The following is a 19,636-nucleotide window of genomic DNA, read 5'->3' on the forward strand; positions in this document are numbered from 1 at the left end:
GGGATTCAAACCTATAACCTTAATATTACAAATTGATCACCCTAACCATCTGGACATGCCAGGGCCCCAAAAAACAGAATATTCCACCTTTACCAAACAACTATGTTTCTTGAACCCATTTTATCATAAAAGTAATACCTATGAACATTTCTACTGAAGCAACATGACATAAAAGCTTTTGTTGGAACATGCCATTAACAAATTGCATTGACTATTCTATATATTAAAAGTTGTTATATCGGGAAAAATCTCTTTTCTATGTTGTTTGTTTTACTACTTTGCCTCCTTAAAAAGATGTACGTGTACACATGCATGTCTGTCTACGATTTCTATTTTTTAATACAAGGAACCACTTCTTTTCTCTGTTGTTTTCTGCAACTTTGCCACCTTGGACAGATGCATATGCACATGGATAAATAGTACTTAGGTGCACACCTTCAGAGGTCACTTTGTATGGGTGCAAAATTTTAGGTTTCTAAAATCTGAAGATATGGCTGTCACATATTCTTTCCTATATGTTTTTCTCTAGCTTTATTTCTAAAAAGATGCACATACATGTGAATAAGTAATAAAACTCAGATGCACAACCTGAGAGTCCACTTACTATTGGTGCAAATTTTCAGGTTTCTTGGCTCTATCCTTTGAAGATATGATTGTCATACACATGCAAAGACAAACTCTTCTATTATTATAAGTAAACAATGTTATTAGCATAATACTGCTCACATAATATACACAGTAGATTTTTCATATTTCTAGTTTATCCAGAAAGACTAGACCACCACCTGCAGTAGTTTTTAAATGTGTATTCTTTATAACTTGAACGAGTTTTGTCATTTAGAGTATTATAAATTCTAAAACTAAAGTTGAAGTCTATTTTAAGACTGAATTATGATAGAAGATTAAAAATATGCTATACATTTAAACATTAAAGGCATAAGTTTTCACTGATATTCAGTACAGTTAAATCTTGCCAGTAGTAAATTAACAAGAATATTTGTAAATGTGTTGAAGATACGCTTTCCTATAATGCACTGGAAGTGAAGAAAGAGCCACACAGTTTACACTATGATAACCACATTAATTTTACATGGAAATTCACTATTACTGGCTGAAATGTTATTTGAAATATTTTTTCACTCAAGTTTTAGAAGTGTCCAATTTTGTTACCATGTTTAGAGAGTTTTAAAAAGGAACTTCAATAGTTATTGAACAGATTTTGAAAAATTACTATAATCAGATATCTGTAAAAAACAACAAAACCCTCCACTAAAAACAATCAATATATCATGCTTCTTTACCAACTGTTGATATTTCATTTTCAGACAGACAGGTTTATGTGAGAACAGCATTCAAAGAGCCAAGTGCCAAATAATATTCTATTGTCACCTAAAGAAAGTTTAAAATTTCACTTATATGTTATTCTTCAATAGTTACATATAAATAATAAGACAGAATATTTTTTCTTACTTAAGATTCCAAAGTTCTTCCAATAATTCTTCATGAATTGAAAATTAAAATAATCATACTTCTTCAGCACTCTTTTAAGATATTATTATTATCCAGAACAGTGTTAACAAAAGTGTGGTATCACACAAGATAATTTTAGGTGGTATGTAGAAGAATATTTTCATTTAATGATGTTCTGTCTAAGCCATAGATTACTGGTTAAAAACAGGATTTCTGAGGTAAAATGGTAAAGTTTGTAAAAGAAATGTGATAAAGTGGTGATAGCTATGAGAACCAATTTAATGAATCACCAAAACTGTTTGTTAGTGTTGTAAAAGTACCAGATGCAAAGAAACCAAAAATATCATGTAAATATGATGAAAATTATTTGTAAATTGGATTTTGATGGGCAAGCAATGAGAGAAGGCCTATTCCATTATGTGCCATACATATGGGGAACTCAAACGTCATTTTGAAACAAACCATGAGGAATACCACGTGTAAGCTACTGAATTTTTCAAAGAAAAGAGAAAGGGCATTCCAGTCTCCCAGAAAGTAAAGCACAGTGTGGCAGGGGATGATAATGTGAAATCTGTGAAAACCTCTTTTATAGTATCATATGTAACTGTAAATGCCAGAGCTATTGAAGTAGTAGAAGAGACACTAATCAAACCTGTTGCCAAAGAAGTGATGATGGGAAGCAATGCAAGCTAAACAATAGATATATGCTCATTTCAACAACCTACATATATCATTCCAAGGCAAGCTTATATCAGTATTCTACATGCAAGACAAAGTCAATGCAATGATTGCAAAACTAGAGCGATGGAGTACACATTTTGGCTGTAGTAAACTGAAATCTTTTCCATTTTTTATTCATGTGGGTATGAACTTATCTGAAGCACTTGCTTAAAATATTTTGAATATAATGAAGAGACTCTTGAAGGACTTCAAGAAAGATCTTCATAAGTATCTTTCCAAATGTGATAGTGGCTGTGAGTGGATGAGGAACTACTTTCTCATCACTTTGTACACATTACCAAATAACTTGACACCTTCAAATTAACAAAAACTTCTGGATATTGCTTCACAAGGTGTCTTGAAGTAAAAGTTTGTGTTCAACAAAAGTCACATTATTTCACTTGCATATTAATGCACAGTACCCAACCTTATCAGAGAAGGTAGTTTGGTATCTTTTATCATTTCCTACTAGACTGTGTACACACGTGGGTTGGGATTATGGATGCTGGTTAATGTCAAAACTTAAAAAGGAATCTTTTTTTCGATGTAGAATCTCATCTTCATCTTACACCAAGTTATATTAAAACTGAATATTTCTTTACTGGTTGTAAACAGTTTCATTCTTCTCACTGAGAAACATATTTTTGGAGATTTATTTTTAAACCGATTATATTTATTATTCATTATAGCATGAATTCTGAAGTTATTTTAACTTTGCCATTTGACATGAGAAAATTAATTTTTTGAAATTAATACAGTAAAACCTGTTTAAGCCAGAAACTGCAAATGGTGGAAACCTGTACAAGCAGAAAATACCAAAATTTTGCAGCATTATCTTAAGATTTCTCTCATAAAAGGCCCTCTACATGATGGAATTTGCATAACATGGATGTAAAACTATCTTTTACCTGCCTCATCTACTGAAAAGTAGGATTAGAACCTGAGTAATGCAGAAAAAATATTTTTGATTAAATATTTATTTCTTATTTGATTAATAATTTTTTTAAATATTTATAAATTATTGTTTAAATAATAATTTGTTTAAATATTAATAAATACTCAGACATTTTGTTACAGTAAATATTGATTAAATACATTTGTTCATTTTTTCTGCCATCATTATTCCAAAGGTATTCAAATAAATGACTGACTGTACTTTTGGTTGCATTTGCTGATAGAAAACTAGAGAACCCATGGGTAACAGGTAAAAGTTAAAATCTGCACTGTTTCAAAAATTAAGGAAGAATCAACTTCCTGTGAAATGGAAAGCGAATAATAAAGCATGGATGACAAGTGATATATTTCAGAAATTTTCGAACAAATTAAACAAGAAAACAGGAATATTCTACTTTTTCTAGATAATACAATTTGTCACCCAAAAGTTCAACTTTCAAATGTTTGCTTAGTCTTTCTACCTCCATGTACAACATCAGTTCTACAGCCACTAGATTATGGAATTATACAGTTTATAAAATTGAAATACAGAATATTGATCCTTCAGCATATTATTGCAAGATGGGCGTCCCGTCTGTAAGGGAGCATTTGAAATGACAATGAAAATTGATGTGTTAGATGCAATTGCATTTTCATGTCATTCAATCAAATACATAAAAGATGAATGCGTAATAAAGTGTTTTCAAAACTGTGGATTTATTCTTGATAATGGCAGAGATTATGGAGAAGTTATGATGATTCTAGTGAAATCCAAACTCTGATTGAGAAGATTGATGCAGATGATTCTGTAAACTTGAAAAGTTTCATAAAATTTCCCAAGAATGTTTTAACAGAAAATGATGAAATTGATCTAAAATCTGTGATAGAATCACAAGATGGTGTTCTCTTTCAACTGCATGAGAAAGCCCATTGAAAAAAATGAAACAGTTGAGACTGGACACTTTCTTCAAATAAATTTAAGATATTGTGGGACGTTGTGGGTTTGAGCACCCACATCTCACTCTTTTGATTTCTAATCTTCTTATGTAAGACTAGCAAATTGGAGGTTAAGGTTGAAAAACAGTGTATCCCCACTGCATTGTGGTTCCTACTTCATCAGTCACCTCCAAAACCAAGGATAGATTTTTTAATCCCACATTGTAGCTTGTATCCTAGAATCCTTTGTTAAAAATATGCAGCGTATTTAGTTCAATGTGTTTTGTTTATGGCTTGAAAACTTTGGGTAATACTATACAGAGAATGAAATGAAAATCAGTGTATCAAAAGCAATTGTGGCTGTAACCCACAGTCTCTCACATAAAAATTATCATGTATTATTTATAACCAAAATTTTAAAAAAAGCAAACCTGTGAGAGTGATATGTAAAATTATTCTTAAACCAAGTGTTACTCAAAATTGATCTACTAAGTTTAATAGGTATTACCTTAATGTACACTCTACAGAATGTAAACTTAAAATTACAGGAGAATTAACTGATATGTAACACTAAGAACACCTGCCCAGAGTTCATCTCTTACAAGGTAACGATCCACACAGTTCACAAGGTTCAGATGTTTCACATCAGACAATATTAATAGTTCAGTAATTAAACCTTCTTAATCAGGTTGCTAGGTTAGATAAATCTTCTTAAAAGCAACTTTCAATGCAGTTCCTTTATCTATGGCTTTATATACACCTGCTGAACCACTAAAACAATTAAAGAAATGTCATCAGAATCTGTAATGTACTTGTTTATAAAGACATTACAGATTCTAGTGATAAAATTATTATGCTTTAAAAAACAAATGAACAATGGAATATCACTTGTTTAAAATATTTGTACAATAATAAAACAATATGCATATCTCATTATACAGGAAACACATTATCATACAAAACTAAATGTCTCTCATTATATGAAGACTACCATAAAGTATCAATAAAAAATAAACAGAAGGTGAAATTGACACACATAAGTACTACTTTTTAAAATAACATTAATAACTTTTTGGAAGTGATTCTGGTGTTACAATTGAGATGTACTAGTAATGTGACATTTTTAGAATCTTTTCAGCCTATCATTCATGAGTGAATTAATCCATTGAAGTAACTGTATGCTTTTAAGTATAAGAATATCAATGACACTATTGATTATTCTGCTCTATAAATTTTGTAAATTTGTGTATGATCAAATATGCTTTACAATTTCACAAGGTAATGATGTCTTTATACTCTTATTTTACTCTACAGAAGTTACTAAATGCTTTTTTTTAATAAAAATGTGCAGTTATTTAGTTTCAAATTTTAACTTTATGAATTATGTAACTATTTTTGCAGGGATGTAAATAGTTATTTTTGAACACAAACTTTTGTTGAGGTAAAATGAAACAGCTGTATTTGCGTGAGATGAATCAAACTGTCCACTTGTTATTCTGCATTTTTTTAAATCCTTGGTAGGTCAGAAAATGGCAAGGAGTTTCTTATATTGAACATTTCTATATTTTATAATTTAAATCACACTTTCAATACATCAGGAATATCATTCTATAGACTGGTTAGGCAGCACATACATTTCCACTCTTCATCACATATAGTGTAATAATGTTATGAATGTCATTACTTTCTCTACTGAAAATCCATTTCCATGCACTACTTACCTTCTCTTATATAAATAGCTGTTCACATGCATTGCTGCCCTCTGTATGCAAAACATTTTTACATGCATGCCACAAGCCTTCTGCCTCCCCTCCACTAGAAATGACTTATTCTAATGTGTGTCTCATGCAATTTATCAGGACAACCCTCAACCAGTGAGACTGCCATATATTCAGGGTTACCCATGTTATTTCCTCTATTTAATTGTACCAGACTAACACTACTAGTTTTGCCAGAAATTGGACGATTCTGCTTTAAACAAGAAAGAAATGTGGGATGTGTGAAAGGATGTAAGTACCTATCGAAAATACAATTTTAGTATCGGAAAATTATAATATTATACCTATGTTCATATAAATACCAAGAATCCCCATTCCATAATCGAAATGACCAGAGCAATGGAATAAGAAAAGCATCCTTTGAAAGCATAGAAAAAAAACATCTCGAAACAAGAGAACAGGATACAAGGAACTGATATGAGAGACTGTACCACAGGTGAATTTTGTCCATTGAAGAAAACTGTGGTACATGTGGATGGAAAAAGTCCAAGTGGTGTGTGAAAAAACAATTGAACTGCTTCTAGTACAGTGACAAAGGCACAAGATCACACTCAGTAAGCCAATTACATCCAAAATTCATGTTACTGGGAACTGACATTCATGCAGAGATAGGGTGAGGAGCATACTGTCTACACTTCAAGTTCAGAAGATGCAATAACATTTATAACAATGAGTAATTACCATCAAAAGGTAAATAAGGCTCCTGAAAAATTAAAGAATAATAAAAAAATAACTTACCGAGCCAAAAACACATGGAAATTTAAAGAGTGGCTACACATTAAAGAAAATAGCTCAAAGAGGATGAAATGCTAATACTATGCAAACAGTAAGAGACAAATGTGTTAGACATAGTCAATATGTGCAGTTGAAAAGTTCTTCCATGGAATGACAAAGATGAAATACAAGAGAAAAGGTGAAATATTAAATATGATGAGAATAAATATGAAACAAAAAGTACACGCTGACAACAAAAAGAGATGAATAAACCAACTGAATCAAAAGCCCTGTCCCAATTGGTGAAGGCTGAAAAGAGAAATATCACAAATACAGAATAGTTGCCAACGGGTAAAGAGAGGGGAACAAGCACTACAAATGACAGTTGTGTGAGCAATGAAACATTGAAGATCACATTTTGGACACAGTCTTTATGGATCAGACATATGATAAAGATGACTAATGGAAGGAAAATAGATGAATGAGTTATTCTCAGTGGAACACCTGTTGAGGTGTGGATCCTCACCAATCACTGAAGACCCTGCAAAGGATTCTATGCAAGAGCCCACTAATTGTGAAAAGCTTATTGATGAGCTCACATATGATCCTGAATAAAGGGGATTGTGGCAACCACAAAAAAACACAGCCCCAAAAGCGATAGCACATCAGGAGTTCCAATATGATTAACCAGCCCACTTGATATAATTTCCTGGAGCAGGTGAAATGTACGATGGGTAGACTCCTGTTCACAATGAGATAACAGTAACAAGTCATCCATATCATAATAAAAATGCATCCAATGAGTTTGGCAATAATGAGAAAAATATCAAAATATTCAAATAAAATAATAAACATAGGGCCTAAACTAAGCTTCAATGGGAGTTTTTAAAACTGATAACTTCTCCCTTGTTGGACAAAACAAAAGATGTGATGTCTTCAGAGCTATTGGAATATGTAAGAAAGCATTCATGACATCCATCTTGATCATCCACATACCTCGAATAAAAATCCACCTGAGGGTGAGAAACAATTCCATGATGAAACAAGGGAGAATGAGAAATTGAGTGAGGTGGAACAAATACATAACAGGTTGCCAGTCTTCAGTTTTCTTCGGGACAACAAACAGCCTAGAATAAAAACTGAGATGAGCCACAGGTTCAATGGCATGTCAATGATGGGATCCTGTGGCTGAGCGAAGGAAATGGGTTCTGTGACAAAGGAAGTGAAGAAAGAGATTGTATTAAAAGTTATTCTGATAGAATTAAAAAAACCCACTCATCTGAAGCAAAAAACACTAAAGAGGAACAAATTCTCACAATCAAGATCCCACAAAACCAGAATTCATTAGGAAGTCACCGACACTGTTGGCATTGTGCCAATTTACATGAAAGAAAATGAAATACAGAACTCCTGGATGAAAGAACAGGTCAGCACTGAGGAATACTAAAAAGGAAATGAAAATAGGTGCTTTGAGGTTTTAACTGTTACAAACAATTTACCAAGGAAGAAATGGTAGAGGATTCCTCACATGATTTGAGTGCATCAGGAACATAGTTGATACCTACCACTAAAGAGAGGGGGCAACATACAATTTTATGAGATAAGTGGGTGGCAAAATAACCTAAGAGAAGGCGATACTGAGATCCACAAAATTCTGACAACAAAATAATCATGTGTGTAAGTAAGTCAAGAGATGATGATAAACCTTCAAGATTTTGGTGCATAGCCTGGGATAGATGATGTATTGTAGATAAACACCACAAAATGAAATGAGGTTTAGACGAATGTGTGGAAATTGGGTACAGGTAAAACATTGCTGGAAATCATAGTATGCCCCTAAATTGACAAAATAAACTACAGCTGCTAAGAACAAGTTTTGATGATATATTAAAGCAAAGTGATTGGCAACCTGTGAGAGAAAAAGAGATACTGGCACTCTCACCCAGTTGGGAAGTAAGATGCTCTACAAGATATCTAATATCCAGAAAAGATGGGAAGACTAAATAAGAACTATTTTGCAACAAAGAAAGACAGGGTTCTATGAAACCAAGTAAATGGATGACAGATCACAAACCTGAAAAATTATGTCTAAACAAGTTTTCAAAGCCGAGCTGATTCTACAGATGGAGCATATGAAACACGGCACAATCTGAATTTAGTAAAAGACTATCAAAATCTTAGTTAAACTAAACAGATTTAACATGCTCTCGGGGAAGTAAGGGAAGTTCAGGAGTACATGCTTGACCTATATAGAAACCAATATCTTGGCAAATAATCACAGATAAACCCAACCACAACTGACCCAACGTGTCACCAACAAAAAAGTGTTTTATAAGAGGTATGATACTCAAGGTTGTAACATTAACCTTGAAATTTGTGGGAAATAATATATAGAACAAATTGTTTGATAGACAAATACAAACATGTGAGAAAATAAAACGCACAAAAACAATAAAGATTGGATAGAGAATTTACAGACACATGCTGCATAATCCAAAATGATTAATACAAAAGACCACTTCAGAAGTATAACTATTTAAATTATAATTAGGAACCATGCTAAAGAAAAATTTCAAACAACTTAATAAAACCCTGCTGAAAAAGAAATGACTGTTCAGTAGAACTAAATATTAATCATATGCGTAACAAAATGCATGTTATTCTCATTGGTGGAAGGTTTTGATGTGGTAATTTGTATGAGAAACTCATTAGAATCAAGTATTTCCCATGGATGGGTGGTACGAGGCTTGTGATATGTGTAAAACATGTTCTGCATATAGGGGCAGCACTAAATGAGAATAGTTAATCTTGCGAAAGGATATCATGTAACGTATGGAAGTAAGTCATTGCAATGAATAAAATACGTACACATTTGCAATTTGCAATAATTAAGTCATGCTAATAAAATAAATAAACTGGAAGTTTTCAGTTTGGGCTAATATATTCCTCATGCCTAGTAACATGTTTATAACTTTTGTTTTTCTCCCTTTTTCATGGATGGGGAAGAAGCAAAATATTGACAAAGCTGGAAGTAATATGCAGAAATTGTCAAACCATCTTGTTTCTTATTTCAGTAGCTAGTATATGAAACTTAATTAACACTGGTTTGGAAATTCAGCAGAATAATGACCCGTAACTTAGTTTCTCTTCATATAAAGGTACTTGAAAAAGAAATTGTGATGCAAAATTTACAAAATAATTTGCTTTATATCACATACTCACTGAAATTAAACAAAAAACAACTAATGAAAGTTCAACAAAAATTAAACAAAATACCAACATACAAACATCAAGTAACTAATGAATGAAGTGATACAGTTAAAGTAAAATAATACCTGTTAAGTAATTAGTGCTATGTTCCAAAAATGAACTTTTTATCTCAACCATGCTACTACTGAGTATAAATTTACCTTTAAATGATGTTGCCATTCTTTTGAAAAAAGCTCTTGAGGTACATGTTACTTTTAAACTTACCCTCGACCAATTTGTTTTATCATGGTATATTTTTCATAGGGATCCCCCATTGAAACAATACTTAACTTTTTCAAAATTTCCTCACATAATTTTCTTTCTCTATGATGAAGTTTTATGAAACAACAATTAATACACCACACAAACTTGTGTTTGTCAACAAAGATTACTTGTTATGACTGCTGTATAGAACATTCAACATTGCACTATTATATTTATGAACAAAGTTAAATCTCTTACTTAGACAAAGAATCAATTTCTCATGTTTTTATTATAAATAACACATCTTGTATTATTCTTTGTTGTTGGCACAACATAAATCCATTTAATAACTATATAAATTAAATAAGTCTACACAAATAATCCTGACATTTAGTTAGTGCTCCAATCATCAACAAGTAATTCTACAGATAATCAATGTAAGTGGGTCCAAATGAAAGTGTTTTTGTTTTTTATGTTGTGTTGTTTAATTGACTAAGGTATTCTCAACAGAAATACTACATTCGATGGTTTAAGTTAAAATATCACTAATAATTCCTGAAAGAGTAACTGACATAACACAAGAACTATCAATATTATAAATAACTGCATAGTAGAAGATAAGGTTGCTTAAGTTACGTAAATATGTCTCTCCTTCAAGGCAACCTTGGTTGCATCTTTTATGGTCAGAATATCTGACAACAGACTGAAATGTTAAGTAATCAGATCTGTAATTTTTGTAAAATGGTGAATAAATCATGTCTCATACATAGACCAATAATATAGATACACTTTGGAAAAATACGTAAAACAAACAACTGAATTGAATCAATGTAAATATCCAGTAACTGTGAAAATTTACACAAGAGATCAGCTTCATTAATCACTTATTCCACATCATTTGTAAAGTGATATTACAGATGTCTGCACATATATAAGGAGCTGATGTTTGGAGTAGCATGATTTGGTTAGTCTGAAACACATTACAGTTAACATTACTGCCATGCAACATGTAAAAAGTAGACATAACCTTGAGTGGTTGTGTGTTTCCCATCCACTGAGAATGAATAAAAATAATCTGGCTTATACATGCTATAACAAAGTGCAGCAACAACTTGAATGACTACTAACAAGTACATACTGTTTGTAATAAAAAAAAATGAAGAGGAACCCTTTTGAAAAATGAAAACATTTTCATGAAATATCACTTTGCACTACATTTAATTTGTTTTAGCATTTAATGATGATTAGAGTTAACTGTTCCAGTTTCTAAAGTTTTACACTTAGCAAAAACTACGTGACATTTTGACAATATGAGGTAATTAATTACTGTGGTGGGGAAGACAATTGTTTTGATAAAAGTTTATAAAAACAGACCTTTACAATTCAGATAAATAACAAGAAATATATTTTTATTTTAATCAACATTTCACTTTCACAAATTCACCAGAGTTAATATATACAATTATTTGATATTAGAATATTTGTTAAATTACAAAACTGCTTGTAATGTTCTATTTCTTGAGTCTGTCATAACATGTGTCTAACAATGTATAACTTATTATTACTGTTTCCTTATTGTACTAATATTATAGTCAGTTTCACACTGTAGAAAATTATGCGTGGTGGTTGTTAAAGGAAATAAAAGAAAATGTTGGAAATAGAACCACCAAAAAGTTAACTACAGTATGTACACACTTTATGTGTACTTTTGTTGCTACAATGTTTCAGGCAATGCCCGTTTTCATTTATTGCTTCCTAAATAATAAATCAGTAAACGAAAACACAAAATCAAACTCTGTTTGACAATATAATGAATAAATGCTTATAACAAAGCTTACCAACATCTGTAACAATAGGAAGTTATGTGTGTATATATGTAAACACACACATCACTCCATGTATTTATATATTTGTAAACACATCCACCACTCCCTGTATTAATATATATGTAAACACACACACTGCTCCCTGTATTTTTTGTGTGTAAACACACACACTGCTCCTTGTATTTATATATTTGTAAACACACACACACTGCTCCCTGTATTTATATATATATGTAAACACACACACTGCTCCTTGTATTTATATATTTGTAAACACACACACACTGCTCCCTGTATTTATATATATATGTAAACACACACACTGCTCCCTGTACTTATATATATATATGCATTGATAATTTTTTAAAATTTCACTTCCCTAAGTCTTACTGCCTCATACCTGTACTGAGACCTTTTCAAACTACACTGAGTCATTTTTCACAAGTGACTTGTCCATTTATTTTTGTTGTTGTTTGGCACAAACCCACACAATGAGCTATTTGTGCTCTCACCTGCATTCTTATGAAATTCAATTTCTTGTTACAAATTGTTATTTTGTCTCAATTTCTAAAAATTCTAATATTTAGAAGGGTCAAAATGAAGACTTTTAGTTTGCAGGAATCATGTTAATTCTATGTCTGAAAAATTAAGCTTCTTTGCTTACTCATTCTTTGCTATTACATTTTCACTTTATACAACCTATCTTGTTCCTGTAGTTTTTTTGAAATTCTATGTAGTATGGAATTTGTTAGTCAGTTGCACTTTTGAAATAGATGAGGTGATATTTCATAGAAAGTATACCCAATTCTTCCCAGATTGAGTCCAAAGAATAGTGGAATGTCTGAGTGCATGAACAGAAGAGAGTTGTGGCTCCTCTTTGTATTCAAGCAGTGTTCCAAGGTTTAATAATGGAAAAATGAGCTGGATGAGTAAAACAGGTCAAGGTTCATTTTGCTTTTAGAAGTGTGATGCTTGAATTCTGCATTATGTAATTAGGTCTGTGTAATACACTAACTACTTCTGACTAGCTGATGAAACATATTCAAAAGAATGTAATAAAGGAGATGCCTGGTCTAATTCAGTAATGATTTAGTGTTTGGCCTCACTTTTGAGTAAGGATCTGAGAACCTAAAGATACAATTCCAGTACATATCAAAGACAGATTTAAATTTGAAATTATGAAAGTGTCACTCCTACAAACAGAAGTAGATCACATTGTAGAGAGAGATAATATCTCGACTGACGTAAATGTGAAAGCTCTGGTGTGAGATATTTCCTCAACCATGATAAAGCAAGAAGTGAACAATTTCCTTAAACTATCACACTACTAATAATTTGTGACCAATTCTCAAAGATAGCTTAGATGTTTGAATACTGGTCTATCCTGTCTGGATTATTAAATTTTCCTAATCATGGATACCAACTACAACAGAGTTAAGGTCATGTTATCTGTTGTAAGAATAGAATGTTTAATTGTACATGCTCATTTCTTTTGAACACAGACACATAGTGATGAAGAAATCTGGTTGCTTTATAAAACACAATTGGGATTACTTTTATGGCAGGAAGTTTATTGGAGTGGTTAATAAACTTTAAAAATCTCAAAGAGATAATAGCACATTAAATATAAATGTTGCAGGAAAATGAGTTTGTGTTAAAATCATAGAATAAAAGAACCGATGTCCTAATGGAATGACTGCAGTATATGCCAGAAGCATGAAAACAGTATCGATGTGGCTATATTGGAATGTATAATACTCTGAAAAAGTTAGCGTGTAATGTATAAGCCACTCAGATGCAATACACATGGAACACATTAATCAACTGTGTCCACACATCTCAGACAAACCCTTAGTTTACTGGCTTGACCGGAACACTGGAGATGAAACCAATGAGTCAGAGGAGGACAAGAACATTGTTTCTAATTTTTACATCCTGCAGGAGAATAGAGAAAGGAAACTGTACTTGTATACATCTGAAAATTAAAAAGAGAAAACACCCAAAGAAAGGACAGCTCAAATCTAACATAGCTTATCCAAATATTAGATGGAATATAATTAAAGGCCAATTTATGAGACAAGAAAAATTGCAGCCACAACAACACAAACAACCAGTACCAGGCACAAATCATAAGGTGGGTTATAATGTAATTTGTCCTGGTGTTCAGAGGTACTGAGGAAAGTAAGATAAAAATGGCATTGAAAGGTATGTTTAACTAGTTTAACCTCCATTTTGTCAGCCTCACATGATTAAGACAGAAATTGAGCAAATGTGGAAAGGTGGATGTTCACAAAAACTGAATAAATAAAACAAAACTGACAAAAACGATGATAAATTATAAAGAAAAAAAAACATTACACCAACAAGTGAAACAGCAAAACTGCCGTTGAATTTAGCATTTTAGCTCTCAATACAATGTTTTGACACAAATAACAAGGTATTAGGGTGTTACTATTCTGAACCAAACCTACATTATAAATATAGTTCCCATCCTGCACCCTTTCCATGTTACCATCTGAAAATTCAATGATTCTAAAGAGATTCACACAGTAGCAGGTATTATATAAAATTAATAATATAAAGCAAAAAAATATATTGTATATGTACATAATAATTTGTCTATAATGCTATTTGAGATTCTCCCTCATAAAAAAAGTGCCTTTCAAGAAAATGTTGTTAATTTGTTATATTTTTCATTAGGTAGCAAAACATAAGTTAAACAATATGTTTTTAAAATGAACTCAATAAGATCTGTTCAGATATGATCTCAAATCCAAATTGCAACATTCCTGAGTCCCACTGGGTGCAGAAAGCTCAGAAGTTATATACACACCTCATTTCTTTCTAAGACCTCAGATGGATAATACAGTAATGTATAATATTCATGTTCCTGGATTTTAGAAGATACCTCCTACCAACAGCTCACACATCAATAAAAAAATATTTCCAGTAGCTTCTCAGCATAAACACCATATGGTGATATGGTAGTTATTTGATAATATCCAAATAATGCTCAGCATATGCTTAGTAATAACATAACTTCATAACATTTTGGCATTACGCAGTTAACAAGTAATAATATTACATTTTTTCTATGCAGTCAAAATGTAATTTTATGATATATAGTTCTAACTGTGCTCTGCCCACCACTGGTATCGAAACTAGATTTCTAGTGATATAGCTCTGCAGACATACCATTGGTTGGCCACATAGTGTTATTAAGTAGAAATAGCACAACAATATTAATTTAATTTAAAAAGCAAAAAGGTACATGAGTTAGCAGTGCAACTCACAGGCTATTAGGTATTCTGCATAGTATTTCCTTTTGGTGTTTAAATATTAGTTTTGTATACTTAATATTACATTCAAATAAAAATATTATAAATTGTATAAAATGTTATTATTTATTTTCCATATGAAAATTAACAAAGGATAATTAGTCACAAATTTACTTACTTATATTTAATGTATTTGTTATAATGTGGATAAGTCCTAAACCTCAGGAATGACATGTTATAGCTTAACTGTACCTAATTTGAATGAGATCATCTCAAATGTCCAGCATTCTTAAATTAGCAACTTTAAATATCCAAAATACTAATGTACATAATGATAAAATATGCTTTCTACATCCACAGAAAGTTTGCAGAATGTTTAAAATTACAAACTGAAAGAGAAGTCGACAGCAACAGCATCTGATGGAATAAGTAAATAAGTCCTAGACTTCCAGAACAAAAATCAGGGTTTAACAGTGTATATTAAATTTTGTTGTCATACCACAGCCACAAAAGCAAAGATCAGAGAATTTGCATGAGATCTTTACGTGATTCTCTTTGGCTCTCCAACAAATTGCTGCAGACTTGAATTGTTCCCAAAACACTGTCAAGCACACCTTTGAGGCCAAGACAGGAAAATTTGAACATAGGAATGGAAGAGGCAGAATACTTAAACTCAATGATACTGACGTTAGGTATCTTTGTTTATTCTGCCTTCGGTACAAAGGAAAGATTGCCACTGATGTCAAACATGATATATATAAACATACATTAAATGACAGAAAGGTGTCCAGGCACAAGAAGACTCACTGATAATGGAATATTTGGTTGTGTATTAGTTAAATAACCTTTACTTTGATATCCAAATACTGGCAAGAGACTCAAATTTAATGAAATCATTCAAATGCTGTAACCACCCCCAAAGAGTCCCAGTCTCAACCTAACTGAGGAGATTTAGGATGTGATAGATCAAAAACTTGACAAATCAAAAGTTACTTCCAAAAAAGCTTTATGTGAGTGTTTTAGAGGCACTTGGAATAAAATCTGAAAGGACACTCTCATTAAATATCTTGCAGCAATGCCTAAAAGACCATCTATAGTAATTAAAGGAAAAGAGAGACAACAAAATATTGACTGTTTCCAATCACTCAAGTTCATATTTACTGTTACTAGTGACATACACAACATGACTAGATAGTGATGAGGTTCATGATAAACTAATGAAAAATAAATAAGAGGCAAAGAAAAGTTTAGCTCAGGAAATTAGTTTAGAAGTAATTATAAGGGTAGACTTAATTCTTACTACCATAATAACAGAAGTATAAAACATATAACTTTAGAGCATTAGTAGGAATGAAAGATTTTGATATTATGGTAATAACTGAAATATGATTAAACAAAGATGATGTGTGACAAAAATTTCCTTCAAATATAGTGTTAAAGACTTTCTAATTAATAGAGTATGAAAGAGAGAAATGGATTTACATGTAAAATGTGAATTACATCCTGTTTTAGTTAAAGATATCAAAGATAACTGCAATGAGATTGAATCCAGTGAAGTTTCTATGAGTGGATATAAAGGGAAATGACATATAATGGGAATTTGTTACAAACAACCAAACAATATTGACAAAGCTTGAACAGTTACAATGAGATTAAGGATTAAGGTTTCAGCTGTTAGTAAAGCCATAATTATGAGTGATTTTAATTTCAAGCATACACATCAGGAAATGCTACAGTCAACCTGTGAGAAAGGTTTTCGTAAATTGTTCATGATGGCTTTTTTTTTTTTTTTTTTTACCAATTAGTCAAGGAATCTACTACAAACTGTGATTTGAGATTTGTTGTAACTCCAAAAATATAGGTAGGAAATTGGAGAACACATGGGTACAAGTTATCACTGCTGTATTATGTTTGATGTTTTTCCTGCATACTGAAATCAGAAATAACAATATTTTGATTCCAAATTTTAAAGGGAAACGACAAGAATTATCTGTTGTGAATTTGGCAGCAGTGTTATGCTGAGACACTGAGCAAACGTGGAAAATCTTTAAAGAACCAAATTTCAATATTCACTCAGTAAAGTGCAAACCTCTGATACATAGCGTCGATCATATTCGGCTCCCAAAAAATACGAAAATATGTTCGTATGTTCGTCGTTGTCAAGGGACACGATCTATTTTTGGCAGGACAACTAAACAATGTTAATCATAACAGTAACACTCAGTTTGAAAACGCCAGTCACTTTCTCAATGTTATGAAACAAAACAGTGTCGGTTATGGGTAATAGTTCTCGGTTTGAAAATTATAGTCACTTTCTAGATGTTATCCAACAAAGTTTTGTCAATCTCTCGAATAAAGAAGATGGAGGCTTCAAGGAAGAAAAGTTAAAAATAGTTTATATTTGATTTGAAGGTTACAAAACCTATATAAAAAAGTGAATTTTTTGAATGGCCTTCAATCATATGCCTAGACTTAGGTTCTGTATTAAGCAAAACAACTTCCAATTTTGTTAAAACATATTTCATATATATCAACCGTTTGTCTACCCTTTTAACATTATTCACACAATATTTTTTATCTGTAAATCAAACATTTTAGGAGACATATATATCCATTGAATACACGGGTATTTTACGTGTAAGCACTTTCTTTTATACGAACTATGATTCTAAGTGATTGACCCTTGGTGAATCAGAGGTATGTTTTCTAACTTACAAAGCAAAAATCCGAGGTACGATTTCCTCGGGTGCAAATAGCCCATTGTGTAGCTTTGCGTGTGTTTGTGTGTTTTCTTTTAGCAAAGCCACAAAGGCTATCTGCTCAGCTCACCGAGGGGAATCGAACCCTTGATTTTAGCGTTGTAAATCCGGAGACATACCGCTGTATACTAGCGGGGGGCGTGTAGTTTTGCATTAGGAAAAATAACAAAGTTCATTTGAGTAATGTTCAGAAAGTAATCATTACTTAACATACCACACACAGAACATATACTATCTTAAATAATCCAAAACAAAAAACACAAATATAATACAAATACTGCATAGAGCAAACATCAATACAATCTACACAGAGCAGACGCTTTTGCAACCCACGTACAGAGCAAACACTTGAAATGACCCGCACATGTAAACACTAACAAAATCTATAGAGAGCAAAACACTAGCTGATACCACCAACACAGAACAAATGCTAACAGTACTCATCCTGAACAAAATACTAACACAATCCATCCAGAGAAAAGCACATTTAATAAAATTCAGTGAAAAGAAATACAGCGTACTTTAACAACATAAACACAGAAAAAAATGTTACGAAATTTATACAATATATTTCAAATAGTCAGAAATGTGAATCTAAAAGTTTGTTTACTTTTTTTTTGAATTTCGCACAAAGCTATATGAATGCAATCTGCGCTAGCCGTCTCTAATTTTGCAGTGTATCTCTAGAGGGAAGGCAGCTAGTCATCACCACCCACCGCCAACTCTTGGGCTACTCTTCTACCAACGAATAGTGGGTTTGACTGTCACATTACAACATCCTCACGGGTGAAAGAGCAAGCATTTTTTGTGTGACTGGGATTCGAACCTACGACCCTTAGATTGGGAGTTGAGCACCTAAATCACCTGACCGAACAAACATTGTAAAGCATAGTTCAACATAAAACCACCAATAAGGAATTTTAGCATACAACCCACACAATATTGCTCTCACAGTCTAGTCATTATGTTACATTCTCAACAAAAAATAACTGTAACCCATTTTAAACATAAAAGTCATGGAGTTTACGATTTCATCTTGAAAATCAGATTATAAATGATGCGGTAAGAACGAGACATATTCCAAGGAGGAGGCTTCGTGAAGGATGGATATTTGTTGTTCAGCTCACTGTCTCCGCAGTTATCGTTCACCTTTCTGTTCTAAGGTTGGAATATGGAAGTAATACCACCAAGTCTTGACTAGAGGAGAGTGACCTGTGACGTACATATTCCAATAATGCCAGTTATTAAAATTGTAAGATGTACGGTACCGTATATGTTCGGTAATCATATGGCTTAATACTCTGAATCAATAAATAAAAAAGTTACGACAATTAAAGTATATTACCTTTGATGATAATAGTGCACAATAAAAGATTTATTGTAGTCAAAACACTGTAATAATTTCAATGTCATGGATAGCATGACTGTAAATTTTGGCAACTACTTGTACAGTAATTTTGGCACCACAAATCTGATGCCATTCTTTCTCTCTCTCTCTCTTTACTATGGCATCACAAGTGTTCCTCTAACTGCATGAACCGTACTTTGCAAAAGTAAAAGCTAGAAACAAGATGATTTCCAATATTGAATAGTTCAGTATATTATCCATTTGTTTTAAATTGTTTTTACATATATAAATCCGTCAAAAATTATTTTTTCTACAATCAGTAACTGGTATTTTGATGTTGTATTGTGAAAATGAGTATCATATTGTGATGTTACGAAAATCTGAACGGTGCAGTTTTCTGTAATGCGTCTGTGATATTTAT

This window comes from Tachypleus tridentatus, chromosome 3 (assembly GCF_004210375.1).
Source record: "Tachypleus tridentatus isolate NWPU-2018 chromosome 3, ASM421037v1, whole genome shotgun sequence".
NCBI classification, from domain to species: domain Eukaryota; kingdom Metazoa; phylum Arthropoda; class Merostomata; order Xiphosura; family Limulidae; genus Tachypleus; species Tachypleus tridentatus.